Raw genomic sequence first — 12,816 nt, 5'->3', positions numbered from 1 at the left:
AATAATTTGTATGTATGATTGTGTAATAGATTTGTAGGGTGTTGTTTGCATTCATTGTGCCTGTCATAGACATAATTATGTAACTGTGATGCAAGATCTGCTTGTACTCTCTAAAAAAGATCGAGTGAAAATATTCACTCTTAAAGGAGTGAATACAAAAAAGAGTGAATTTAGAGTGAAATTGGAGTGAATTTTGAGTGAAAATGTTCATTTTCACTCATTTTGGAGTGACCTCAGGGATCACTCGAAGATTTTGGAGTGATCCATTTAAGAGTGAATATTTTCACTCAATTTTTTTTTAAGAGAGTATTGCATACCTGCCAACATTTCAAGATGAAATATCTTACTCATGGATTGCAAAAATCTTATTTTCTATGCAAACTGAAGTTAAAAATCTTACTTTTGGTCAAATCTTCAGAAAATACACATGAAAGGTATATCTAAATATTTTTTAAAAATCTGATTTCTCTGACAGAAAATCTGATTTTGCTATTTTTAACGTAAAAAATCTTACTGAATCTGATAAAATCTTACTAGTTGGCAAGTATGGTATTGTCATGATTATTTTGATACCATGTAATATCAATGGAAACCAAATTTCTATGTCTGACATAGACCAATAAAGATGAATACATGTATATGAATGAATGAATGAATGAATGAATGAATGAATGAATGAATGAAGAAGCATGTATCTCCAAAACTGAAATCTAGATTACAAACAAGATTTATAAACATACATTGTATCTACAGGAAAAATTCTTCTATCACTGGAAAAAGCTCCTTTTTTCTTTCTTTCTTTTTTAATTTGAGCATCTGAACGTTCCGTAACTCAAATCAAGATCACAATCACACTTCACAGAGTACAACATGATTACAAGGGAGACCTTTACTACTGGATGAAAGAGTTCTCTATTTAAAAAAAAAAAGAAAGAAACAAACAAACAAACAAACAAATGTACATTGTAGCATCTGAACATTCCGTGACTCAAAACCAAGATCACAGTTATGATTCATACACATGTTGTAAGAAGATTTTTCTATCATCTGAGAGAGCTCATGAAGAAATGTTACTTAAATCCATCCAAAATATTAAATAAAGATTTCATACGAGGCAATCCTAGCATTTTCCACAGCACAACTACTGCACCTCTAGGCCTACTAGCAGCTCAATATGAAACTAAAGTCATAGTTGCCAAACTTCTTCGAGAAAAACAGTGCTTTTGTACAGAACAAACAATATCATACAAAAAAAAAAGATAGTAATCTTAACAGACTGATTATCAAACATAAAAAGGATACATGAAATTCATATTACTCATAATCTATTCATTAAGAAATTACCCTCCGATGTTGACAAAGGCAAGTCAACTTTCACATACTTACATGTTCTGTGGACTCGCCATTTAATTTTTTCATTCACTAGGTGATGATAATTTCACAGTATACCAACGTCTTGTACGAGACAGAAACTGTCTAATGTTAAGTTGTGGTAGGCAGACATAATAAGAACAAAGTTAATCACTTCATGTACAAATACTAGACACCAATTTAATAGTAGAGGTATATTTTAAGACTGTGGTCACTACTTCCTTGTTTTAAATACTTGACTCACAATAGCAGCTGAATATCAGGCTAATGAGCTCTCATAATTGGGGATAGTCTGTCACTTATAAATGTGGTATAAAGTTGAACTGTTCACTTAAAAAGAAAAGAAGTGAATATGGAAACTGTTCTACTGTGTATTGTCACATAGATCAAACTTAGCGGTGAAACTTCCTCCCCATCGTAACAGAGACAATCTGGAAACTAGAGCAGCTCTGTTGTAGCAAGCAGTTACCTGGCATACATTGTTCCTCTGCCTTTTCATGCAATTGCTTTGTGTATCAATTCTCGGTATCGCCATTACGCCAATACCTAGGTGCCATGCGCAGAGCAGCGTTTTAGATGCATTATGGGATTGCTCAGGGGACAAACTTGCCCTGGTTTGGGCTGCATATGCACTAAGGTCATGTTCCGTCTTTATCCAGGGGCATTTTTTTGTTGAAGATTTCTTCGCTTTCCATCATATGACCAGCACGTTGAAGCCTTGCAGTTGTGAACCATTACTCTAGTGACCACAAATCAGTAAAATTTAGAAACTTTTAACTCTTTTAAAGCTGAATTATAGCCAAGAAAAAAGGAGTAACAACGCAAAAGCAGACAAATAATTTCACTGAATCATATGGGAACTGGGATGCGTGCCAGACAACACGGTCAAGCGACAATGGCACCGAGGAATCCCACAGTGCATCTGAGACAGGGCTTTTCAGCGTGCCCAGAATTTTCTGCGCATGGGCGATACCGAGAATTCAAATTTCCACCTGCTGCAATTTGACCTTTGACCCTTTTGGATGGCTATCACTAATATATTGTGCATCCATCAAACTACATTCCCACTGGACGTATCCCTGCGGAAGTTATGACCGTGAGATGATAATGTGAGCCAAACTTCTAAGACTTTTGACATTACGCTACTGTACAATCTCGCGTTCTTGGTTATGGCTGGAAAATGATGTTAATAGCAGAAGTATGGAGATCTTGACTTTTGATCTGTAATCCCATTATGTAATACCTGCTAATTATTATTCATTTGTATTCTATTCTTGCTATAACTCCAAATTAACATTGGACATTCATTACTGCAGTTATGGCTGGAAAATGTCATCAAGGCCAAAGCACTGCGATAACAAGAATCGGGTGTATGGATGGACAGATAGACCCTTCAACACAGTCATTTTTTTTTAAACAAGCAAAAGCTACATCAAGCAGCATCTTGGTTCTGCATGGGGGGGGGGGGTATAATGTCATCACCATGGTAACTTGCTTGTGTACAAATAAACAATCAGTAACAATTTGGGCTGGTAACCCTGAGAAGGTTACTAGAGGTAAAGTAATAATTTTCACTTTTGTACATCCATCCACTTTTTAGTCAGACTTCACTGGTGCAGTGTGCAGTTGACAAGGTGACAACAGTCTTATAGTCATCCCTACATCATACCCACTTGCCTTTGTCTGCTTTTGCGATGAAAAATAAATTGTTCCTGCAATATTTCTTCTCCCGCTCCTTCCCCCCCCCCCCTTCTGCCAGGTGTGTGTGTGTACACAAACCGTATGTGTGTGTATGTGTGTTTGTGTGTTTGTATGTGTGTGTGTGGGGGGGGGGATATGGTGTAGCATGTGAAAATGTGTGTAATTCTTATAAATGCCTATTTCAGTCCCAAATAGTGTAAAATTTGCTGCCTCCTTCAGTGGCAAAAGTCAACAGTATCACATCAGGGTGTCAAAGAAAGAAAACCTCCATACTTCTTTTTCAGTTCAGTTCGAGTTAAATCTTCTTTTTCTTCTTCTTTATCTTCTTCTTCTCCTTCTTTTTCTTTTTTTTTTTTCCTTCTTCTTCTTCATGTCTCTCTCTTCCAAACTGTCACAAGGATTTCTGGTCATTTCACATTCCGGAAGAGCTGAATTTCTCTGGGAGTAGGGTGATAAATACATTGCATCAGGCATTCCAAACAGACTGGGACGGGAAGAGAGCAGGCAGGAACCAACAAGAACTAAAGCCACATGTCACGTTTGATTTGAATTTCAGTTTCTTGGGAGTGGGTGAGTGATAGATCAAACTAAAATACAAACCTGCAGTGCTATAAATTCCATCAAACTTCACTGATAGATCCCCATGTGTAGCCATAATCTAGCAGCAAGTTTGTTAAAAAATTCAATCCTACATTGTACCATCACATGCTAGTGCTTAAACAGAATAAAGAGGAAAATTTTCTTCTGCAGTCTAATCCTACTGAACAGGCAAAAATTTCATGAGCCTCTGAAATGCACAAGAAGTGTGTGTGAGCTGAAGGGGGGGGGGATGTACCAAATGTATATGTGCAGTCCTCTACATGGGCTTTACTGTAGTGTGACATGTTTATCGACATGTGCTGCCCTGATCAGAACAATATATATCTTATGAATGATTATATCTTTACGCATATCGCAGCATCTAGATGATAACTCTGAACTTTCGGTGAGGTGATTGTATCTGAGGAAATTTTGCAATGCATTGTTTACCTACAATGTAATGTGCACTAAATCCCACAGATTATTGGACAGAATGCTTCTGAGGGTTAGTGACACCTTAAGAGTTCATAGAAGCCTGTCCTTCTAATAACAGGGGAAATGATGTGTTCACTTTCTTCTTTAGTATCTCTTTAGTACACTACTGAGAGCAATTTCCAGAGTCAATTGCATTCCCACTACCTTTCCTTTAATTAGTTAGAGAACTGCTACATAAAAAAGGATAGTACTGCCTTATCTACAACATAACTTTGCATTTATGGGACTAAGATGCATAGCAGGGACCTCATCCCAGAAGGATACCAGGCACTGATATGGGAATATCATAGAACAAAAGACTTCATCAAAGTGATGAGAAAAATTCAATTTCATACAATCTACACATCATTACAGCAGCAGGTTTTGCACTACAGCCTGGTTATAGGGCGCTATTCCCAAAATATACTTAGAACATACAATGTATGAGGAATGATGAGGAATGCTTCAATATTTCCTTTGAATTAAAATTTCTTTTACGAAAATGCTTGATGTCACTAACTTTTTTTGAAGACCATGTATGCCACCCTTTGTGTGGGTAAACACTGCTACTGCCATTCAGATCTCAGCCAAGCATAAGTCCAATACAATGTCCTCACCGCAATGAATATCACATCTTGTCAATTAACACAGCCCTGAACAGGATTCAAAACTGTCATGAAAGAAAAAGAAATCGATGATCATATTTTGTACATACTTGTAAGTGTTCCAGATTGTAAAATCTATTCCAGATTGTAAAATCTATTCCAGATTGTAAAATCTATTCTTACATGTGGCTGATTCACTGCAAAGGCAAATGTTGTACAATTGAATGAGGGAAAATTACAATGGCGCTACTATACAGGATGTACACAAAACAAAATTATACACTTAAGCCTCAAGCATTTAAGCACTCACCGTGATTTAAAACTGCAGAAAATCCAAAGAAGCTGCCATCTTAACGAAGGACATGAAAACATTCAAGAGAGTGAGATGAAGAAACAAAGCTATCGCATGTCACTTCTTCTCCGGTACACTGTAGCCACAGAAAATTGAATATCCATGCAACAGCAAAAAACCCTCTGACATTGCTGTATAAGAACTGACCTGGAGTAAAAACACACTTTTAAGGCTTCATGTGACGCATTTAGCAAAAGTCTTTGTCATAATACTCCCAAACACAAGAACTTCAGGATACTGCACTGTAACATTGTGACACACTGCAGTCTGTAGATAAAGGAAGCCATGCAACATTCACCGCAAAATGCCCCGTCTGGGCCCTATGTATCTCCATGGCAACTCTCTGTAGTTTCTCACCTAAGTTCCACTATCTGGAAGGACTCACAGTTTCTGCTGTCTGAAACTTGCTGTGTTTCATTGAAGGGAATTTTGTTGCAAATTTAGCTCTTGACTAATCCTACATGTTTTGTTTTTTTTTCTGGGTCAAGGATAAATGCAGCCAAGTGCCTGTGGCAATGTTGCTTTCACAGTGACAACACAACTCAGAAGTCATTCACACAAGTTCACTAGAGGCTCAAAACTAAACAAAGGATTCAAGGATATTTTCCTCTCTTTTATTTCATGGTAATATCAATATGTATATCTACGGTTTATTCTGCTTTAACCCGTTGAGGACGGACTGATTTTGCTACAACACGTATTTCCCACATAGACCAATGCCCGAGTACACTCGGTACTCGTCCTCAATGGGTTAAGCATCATTGTGGCGTTTCAATACAAAACATGACAGTGTCATAAACTATCAAAAGATTCATATCTTTATGGATATCATTTCTATCAATATATTTAACATGGGAAGGAAAGGATTCAATTCAAAACGAGATATGAAACTCGTCACACTGAGGACGAGTTAGGTGATACGCTGGGGGTCATCAGATGTCGGTCATCCGTGATCGACAAAGAAAAGAATGTAATATAGCACCTTGAAGTTATAATGAGATACTTAGTTGAACTTTTTTAGGCCTACATTATTCAGATCACATTTGCCGCGTCCGCGGCCAACCTCAATTGCGAGGCCGAACCCCGCAAGTTAGTCCGTTTACACTGCCGGGCTCGGCCGCGCTTTTGATTCAAACCTTTCAATATTTTGTCGTAGTGGCGCTCTACTTGTAAACAAACGCAATTTGGTATTGTCTGGTTTTCAGATCCTTTGCCAACTGAATTCCGTGGCGACAAAGTCGCCGTTCGGGCAAAGGCCTTTGCCGAAGGAGAAAATCCTTTGCAGGACAAAACAACCTTAAACTATACTAGTTTTCGACGTTGAAGTGGTTAATATCCTGAATAGCGAAATAGTACAGGCTACGGTTTGGAAACCAGACTAAAATTGGCCGCGCATTTAGCCCAGTTTGCGTTTAATACACTGAGAAAAAGGCCGGGCGCGACCGCGGCTCGGCCGCGGCCGAGACCATCTCCAGAGCGTGGCCTAATGCGAGGCCAATTTTGGCCCCGCATTGGGCCTTTTGCGCATTTACACCGAAATGAAGGTGGGCTCGGCGCGGCCGAGCCGCGGCCGAGCCTCGCACTGTAAACGGGGTCCAAGTGATCCTCGACACGTACAAATAAAACATGACAATTAAGTGTTTATAACCATCTTGGCTTTAACAGTGGCCTTTTAAAACATGACCTTTGACCATTATGACTCCCTCTAATCTTGCTATCATAATGATTCTTTCAGAGAGCTCTTACAGCTATATACAAGCCTGTGAGATTTACCAGCAGTAAAACCAATGAAGCCTCCGATACAAAACAAGGGATATTGAGCAAGTGAGTCTGTTTACATGAGAATGTGATTTATCCTGGACGAAAGTGATGCCTCAATTAAAGAGAAAAGGGCAAAAGAAAAACGGGCCAAACGTACGGCTCCAGCGAAAGAGACATCGCCTTTAACCATGTAACTATAGGTCTCCTCCAACTAAGAGTACACTTTGAACGTAAGCTTATACGTGAATGATAATTTATGACGATCTCACGTGATCGACACACATTCAAAGGGGACAGTTAGAAGTGGAAGGAGTGCTTAATCGTGTCATTAATTCCTAATCAATGACAGCACTACTATAGGCATATCATAATTTCTCATCTAAAATCAATGGCCTATAGGACTCATGCACCATTACTTGTATCGTGCATAAACTTTGTTTTTTAAGCTTTGAGTGAAACGTGTCATAACATAATTCTGTAATTCCATCAGCAGTGATTGACATAATAAAGAAGAGAGATATATCACCGTATTGAACGCTTAGAACCTAACGGGGGGGGGGGGGGGGTATTATAGCATGATACTCGGTTCTTTTCTGCCCAGATGCCAACAACACCCATCACCCACGGCCACGCATAGAGAAACAGCCATGGCGAAAATAAAACTTTGCTTTCTCATAGGCAGAATGACACAGAACCCCGTCAAACACACTTCACTTTTATTGGCAGGGATGGACATGAAAAAATTCATTACTAATACTAAACAGCGTATGCATTCCATTCATGTGGGGCGAGATACCTCTATAGCAACATAAAGCCTGTCTTCAACTCCGTTGATCGAACAATGACAACCTGAAATTTCAAAGAGATGAGTGAGACGCTATATATACCTGGCCTAGAGTTAATCTATTCAGTTCTCATTCCTACTTCAAGTTGGGTTATGTTATTGTAATCATTCCCATCTGCAGTATAACAAAACCAAAGTGAGGGAAAAGGGGAGAGAAAAACGAAAGGTGGCGGAAGTAAAACTGCATGCACAACTGCAATCCATATCATTGCGTGTGACAAGTGAAGCAAATGTATTAGTTGTTATAGCAGTGTTTTATGAGCATAAACAGGCAAATAGACAGACAATGTCAAATATAAAAACCATCAATTTAATGTCAGAAAAGATGGTAAACAAGATGCATTGAAACTGTAACTAAATCGCTGCTCGGTCACGGAACGTCCAACTTTATATTCAACCAAAAAACATGTTAGGGGAAAGAAACAAATTTAGATATAACATTCTTAAATTAAAAACAAGAAAAAGAAAATGTCCACGTCAGGATTAAAAAAAAAAACGCCGCACGAACATGCATTATATTCTAGATGGGAATACGGTCTTGATGCAAAGGTCCAATGATTGTCTCATTACTTTAAAAGCAATCTATGGTTCCCTTACCATCACCAGTACCACACCACAATGACGTCTCTAAAATCAATGGTAGCACATTTATCATTGCATCGTGCATTAACTCCCTTTTCCTAAACTACCAGTAGAACGGGTCATATTATATTGTGTATTTCGATCAGTAGTGATTGACTTTAAAGAAGAAAGATAATGCAAAAAATTGAACGCTTACCACATTGCTTATAGGGCTATTCCAGTTTGGTACTCATCTGTTCTATTCTCCCAGATGCCAACAACATGATATCACCTATGGCTAAACTAGTGAAACAGCCATGACGAAAATAAACGACAGAGAACCCCGTCATAATCACTACACTTGGAAAGGTGTTGCCCGAAATTCCTCATTATGAAGCAATATCAAGTCACTTCCTTCCCTGCCTGTCTTTAACTCCGTTATTTGGTCAAACAATAACCGACAACCTGGAATTCCAAAGAGATACAAAGCGAGACGCCATGCACCTGTCCTGGACTAGAGTTAATTAATTCAGTTCCCATTCCTGTTAGTTATGTAAACGTACACGTTCCTAAATATCCTACTATAGTATAACAAGAACAAATGAAGAGAAAAGGAAAGAGAAAACGAATGGTGGCAAGCGGGGTACTGTTTCAAGGGGCAATTTACAACATAACGTGTGACAAAATTAAAGAAGCAAACCCAACCTCTAAAATCCAATACAAAACAAGGGAAATAGAGTAGCTGTGTTCATGACATCAGAGTGAAGCTGAACTGCAGAAAAAAAAAAGAAAAAAGAAATAAAAGGAAAAAGTCCTGCGGGACTCGATTAACTTCTCTCCTTCCGGTCGGGCATTATAAACACGCAGCGTGCTAAGCGATTCTGCCTCACGGAAGATCCGAAGATCTTCTGCGAAACTTAAATCTATCTATGGATGCTATACACAACACAAATTTACATTGATATTCAGTTTTTTGGCGATATACGTCAAGTGACTGATAGCGCTATTCAACTTCCCACGAGTGGCCGCGTAGATTCGATCAATATACAGTTGCAAAGATAAATCGGGAATCGTTTCGACCAGATTCCATTCTCATTTTCAGTGATCGACAACGAAAATAATGTTAAGTAGCGACTTGAAGTAATATTGAGAAATATTCGTGAAGTCCAATTCTTTATACAGTCCTACATAATTCAGATGGAATTGTTTCTGTCATGCAACCAATTGAAAATTTCGTGTGGTGTCGGCGTGTCCAAGTAAGTTGATTGGAAAGGATATGTGAATGAGTATTTACCAATAGGTCTTTATATTGTAAAAGAAAATCAAACATGGCCATGCGGTCTTTTAAGAGTCATCTTCACTTTAACATTTGTAATTTCAAGTCCAAGTTGACAGTCAAAGCAATGTGGTCTCCAACACAAAACAAAGGGATATTGTATGTGTGTGTGTGTGTGTGTACCTGTGTGTGTGTGTACGTTTACATGAAAACGTGATTTCTACATGGACGAAGGTGAATACTCCATAAAAGAAAAAAAGCAAAAGATGTAAGCATTTTAATTGTTTCGTGCTCTTATGGGGTTCGAACCCGTACGTATGCAACCTCACGTCTCTTATGACGTCGCCTTTATCCTCTCGGCCATGTACGTCTTGACGAGAAAATATGAGGAACGTAAGCTTATATGTGAAAGATGATTCAGGAATCGTTTGGTCCACATTCCATTCTCATTTTCAGTTTTTAGCTGCAAAATTATCAACCTGATGAGGAGATTTGAAAAAAATAAAATTCATGATTACTGCAGCTTATTGTCTGAGCTACCACATACTTAAGTTTCAGAGGAAATGGAGCAAAATCAGCTGAAATAAAGGTGCTTAAACGTTGTCAAGTCAATGCATGGTTTAAAAAAAAAAATCACCTCCCATAGACATAACACGTCAACTTGTCTGATTTTGAGTCTTTACCTTTAATCACAATTTGAAGTATGATGGTAAGTCTTCTCGAACTAAGAGTGTGGAACGGAAGCTTCTACGTGAAAGATGAATCACGATGATCACCCGTGACCGACACATCTTCAAAGGGATCAGTTATCAGAAGTGGAAGCCCTCGTGCCAAGATAATTATTGTCTCAGCAATCCAAAGCAATGATACCCTTACATTTAGGTATACCATAATTTCCCTCTGAAATCATTGGTATTATTCATGTACAATTGCTTGCCTTGTCCATAAACTTTGCTTTACAAACTTTCAGTGAAAGGTGTCATAACATAATTCTGTAACTCCATTAGCAGTGATTGACTACATAAATAAAGATATATCAAATTGAACGCTTAGCGCGTATAACTAAGGGGGATTTTAGCCTGATGCTGTGTTATTCACTGCTCAGATACCAACAACACTCATCACCTACGGTTACGTATAGAGAAATAGCAATGACGAAAATAAGGTTTTCCTTTTCTTCGGCAGATAGACACACAGCCCCTTTGAACACATTATAATTGACATGGAGGGACATGAAAAAGTTCATTACTACTACTAAACAGTGATGCCTTCTACTCATGTGGCACAAGATACCTCTATAGCAACATAAAACCTGTCTACAATTCCGTTATTGGGTCAAACAATAACAACCTGGAATTTCAAAGAGACGAGCGAGACGCCATACACCTGGCCTAGAGTTAATTTATTCAGTTGCCATTCCTGCTCCAGTTGAGTTATGTAAATTATTTTCCGACCTGTCTTGTGCAGTGTATAACAGGAACAAACGTAGAGAAAAGGAAAGAGAAAACGAAAGGTGGCAAGCGGGGCACTGTATACCAAGGGCAATTTACAACATTACGTATGATAAATGAAGCAAATCCAACCTCCAGCCTCCGACAAAAAAAAAAAAGGAACTTGAGTGACTGTGTGTCGTGGGGTAATGACATCGGAATGAAGCTGAACTGCCAAAAGAAAAACAGAGAAAGAGAGAGAAAAAAAAAATAATAGCGTCCTGCGGGTCCCGAACATCTCGTCCTAAGGTAGTGCATAATGACCATGCAGCGCGCTAAGCGACTATAAGGCCACACGGCTGTCCCGAAGATTGGATGTGAAATTCATATCTTTATATCATTTACAACATGAAAAAGTTCATTACTACTACTAAACAGTGATGCCTTCCATTCATGTGGCACAAGATACCTCTATAGCAACATAATACCTGTATACAACTCCGATATTGGGTCAAACAATAACAACCTGGAATTTCAAAGAGATGAGCGAGACGCCATACACCTGGACTAGAGTTAATCATATCAGCTCCCATTCCTGCCAGTTATCTAAACGTACATGTTCCTACCTATCCTGTTACAGTATAACAAGAACCAATGAAGAGAAAAGGAACGAGCAAACGAAAGGTGGCAAGCGGGACACTGTAACAAGGGGCAATTTACAACATTAAGTGTGACAAAATTAATGAAGCAAACCCAATCTCCAAATCTCCAATACAAAACAAGGGAAATAGAGCAGCCGTGTTCACGGGTTACGTATACTTGATAAAATAATACGATAAATGACATCGGAGTAAAGCTGAACTGCCGAAAAAAAAGAAAAAGAAAGAAAGAGAAAACTCCTGCGGGAGTCGAACTTCTCGCCGTCCGGGTATGGAGCTATTAACACCCAGCGCGCTAAGCGATTACGCCACACGGCTATCCTGAAGATCCCATGAGAAACTTAAATATATGATAATACTATCGTGACACTGCTGATTGAGATGGCGCTGTTCAACTTCCCACAAGTGGCCGCGTGGATTCGACCAATATACAGTTGCAAAGAACAATCGGGAATCGTTCCGTACAGATTGCGTTCTTATTTTCAGTCTTTAACTACAAAATTGTCGACCTGATGAGGAGATTTGAAAATATAAAATGCATGATGACTGCAGCTTATTGTCTGAGCTACAACATACTTAAGTTTCAGAGGAAATGAAGCAAAATCAGCTGAGGTAAAGGTGCTTAAACGTTGTCAAGTGAATGCATGGTTCTAAAAAAAATCACCTCCCATAGACATAACACGTAAACCTGTCCAATTTTGAGTCTTTACCTTTAATCACAATTTTTAGTATGATGACGTCATCATATTTCGAACCATCACGTGGACTTGAGAGGCAAATGTTCAAAGTACAACATATCTGAATTTGGGATAATATTGAGCTTAAACAACAGAGATACGAGCAAATGAATGTCAGAAACAGTACCTCAAAAAATCAATTCCACTTTTTTTATTTAAAATGACGATATGATGACGTCATCGCGTTTTCCTGGCAATATTGATACTTGGAATGTTATTTACAATTCATATACTTTTGTAATATGCAATAGAAATATAGGGTCGACGGACGATTTAAAGAGCTATGGCGAAATAAACAAAAACATATTTTTTCACTATATTTGCAGAAAGACGCGCACGCGGAAATTCAACTTTGACGCCAGTGCATTCCTTTGTTATAGGTCGAAATCGATCGGAAATCAATGGATATTGTTACTCAAAGTATCAGGAATCCAAATCAGTCAAAAAAATGCATTTTCATGTTGCT

At 38.5% G+C, this 12,816-nt stretch overlaps 1 long non-coding RNA gene across 2 annotated transcripts in view; it reads right to left on the bottom strand.

Moving 5' to 3' along the window:
• Positions 1-2,834: 2,834 nt before the first annotated feature.
• LOC140243052 (uncharacterized) overlaps positions 2,835-12,816 on the bottom strand; it is a 46,786-nt gene continuing 36,804 nt past the window's right edge. For both annotated transcript variants that reach the window (XR_011902162.1, XR_011902163.1), the window contains 2 exons: positions 4,646-4,795; positions 2,835-3,510 (listed from right to left, as the gene is read on the bottom strand). This is a non-coding gene — a long non-coding RNA (uncharacterized lncRNA). The remainder of the gene's footprint in view (positions 3,511-4,645; positions 4,796-12,816) is intronic.

This window comes from Diadema setosum, chromosome 19 (assembly GCF_964275005.1).
Source record: "Diadema setosum chromosome 19, eeDiaSeto1, whole genome shotgun sequence".
NCBI lineage: Eukaryota > Metazoa > Echinodermata > Echinoidea > Diadematoida > Diadematidae > Diadema > Diadema setosum.
Note: the sequence above shows the minus strand (reverse complement) of the source record. Positions and strands in the feature narration are given on the sequence as shown.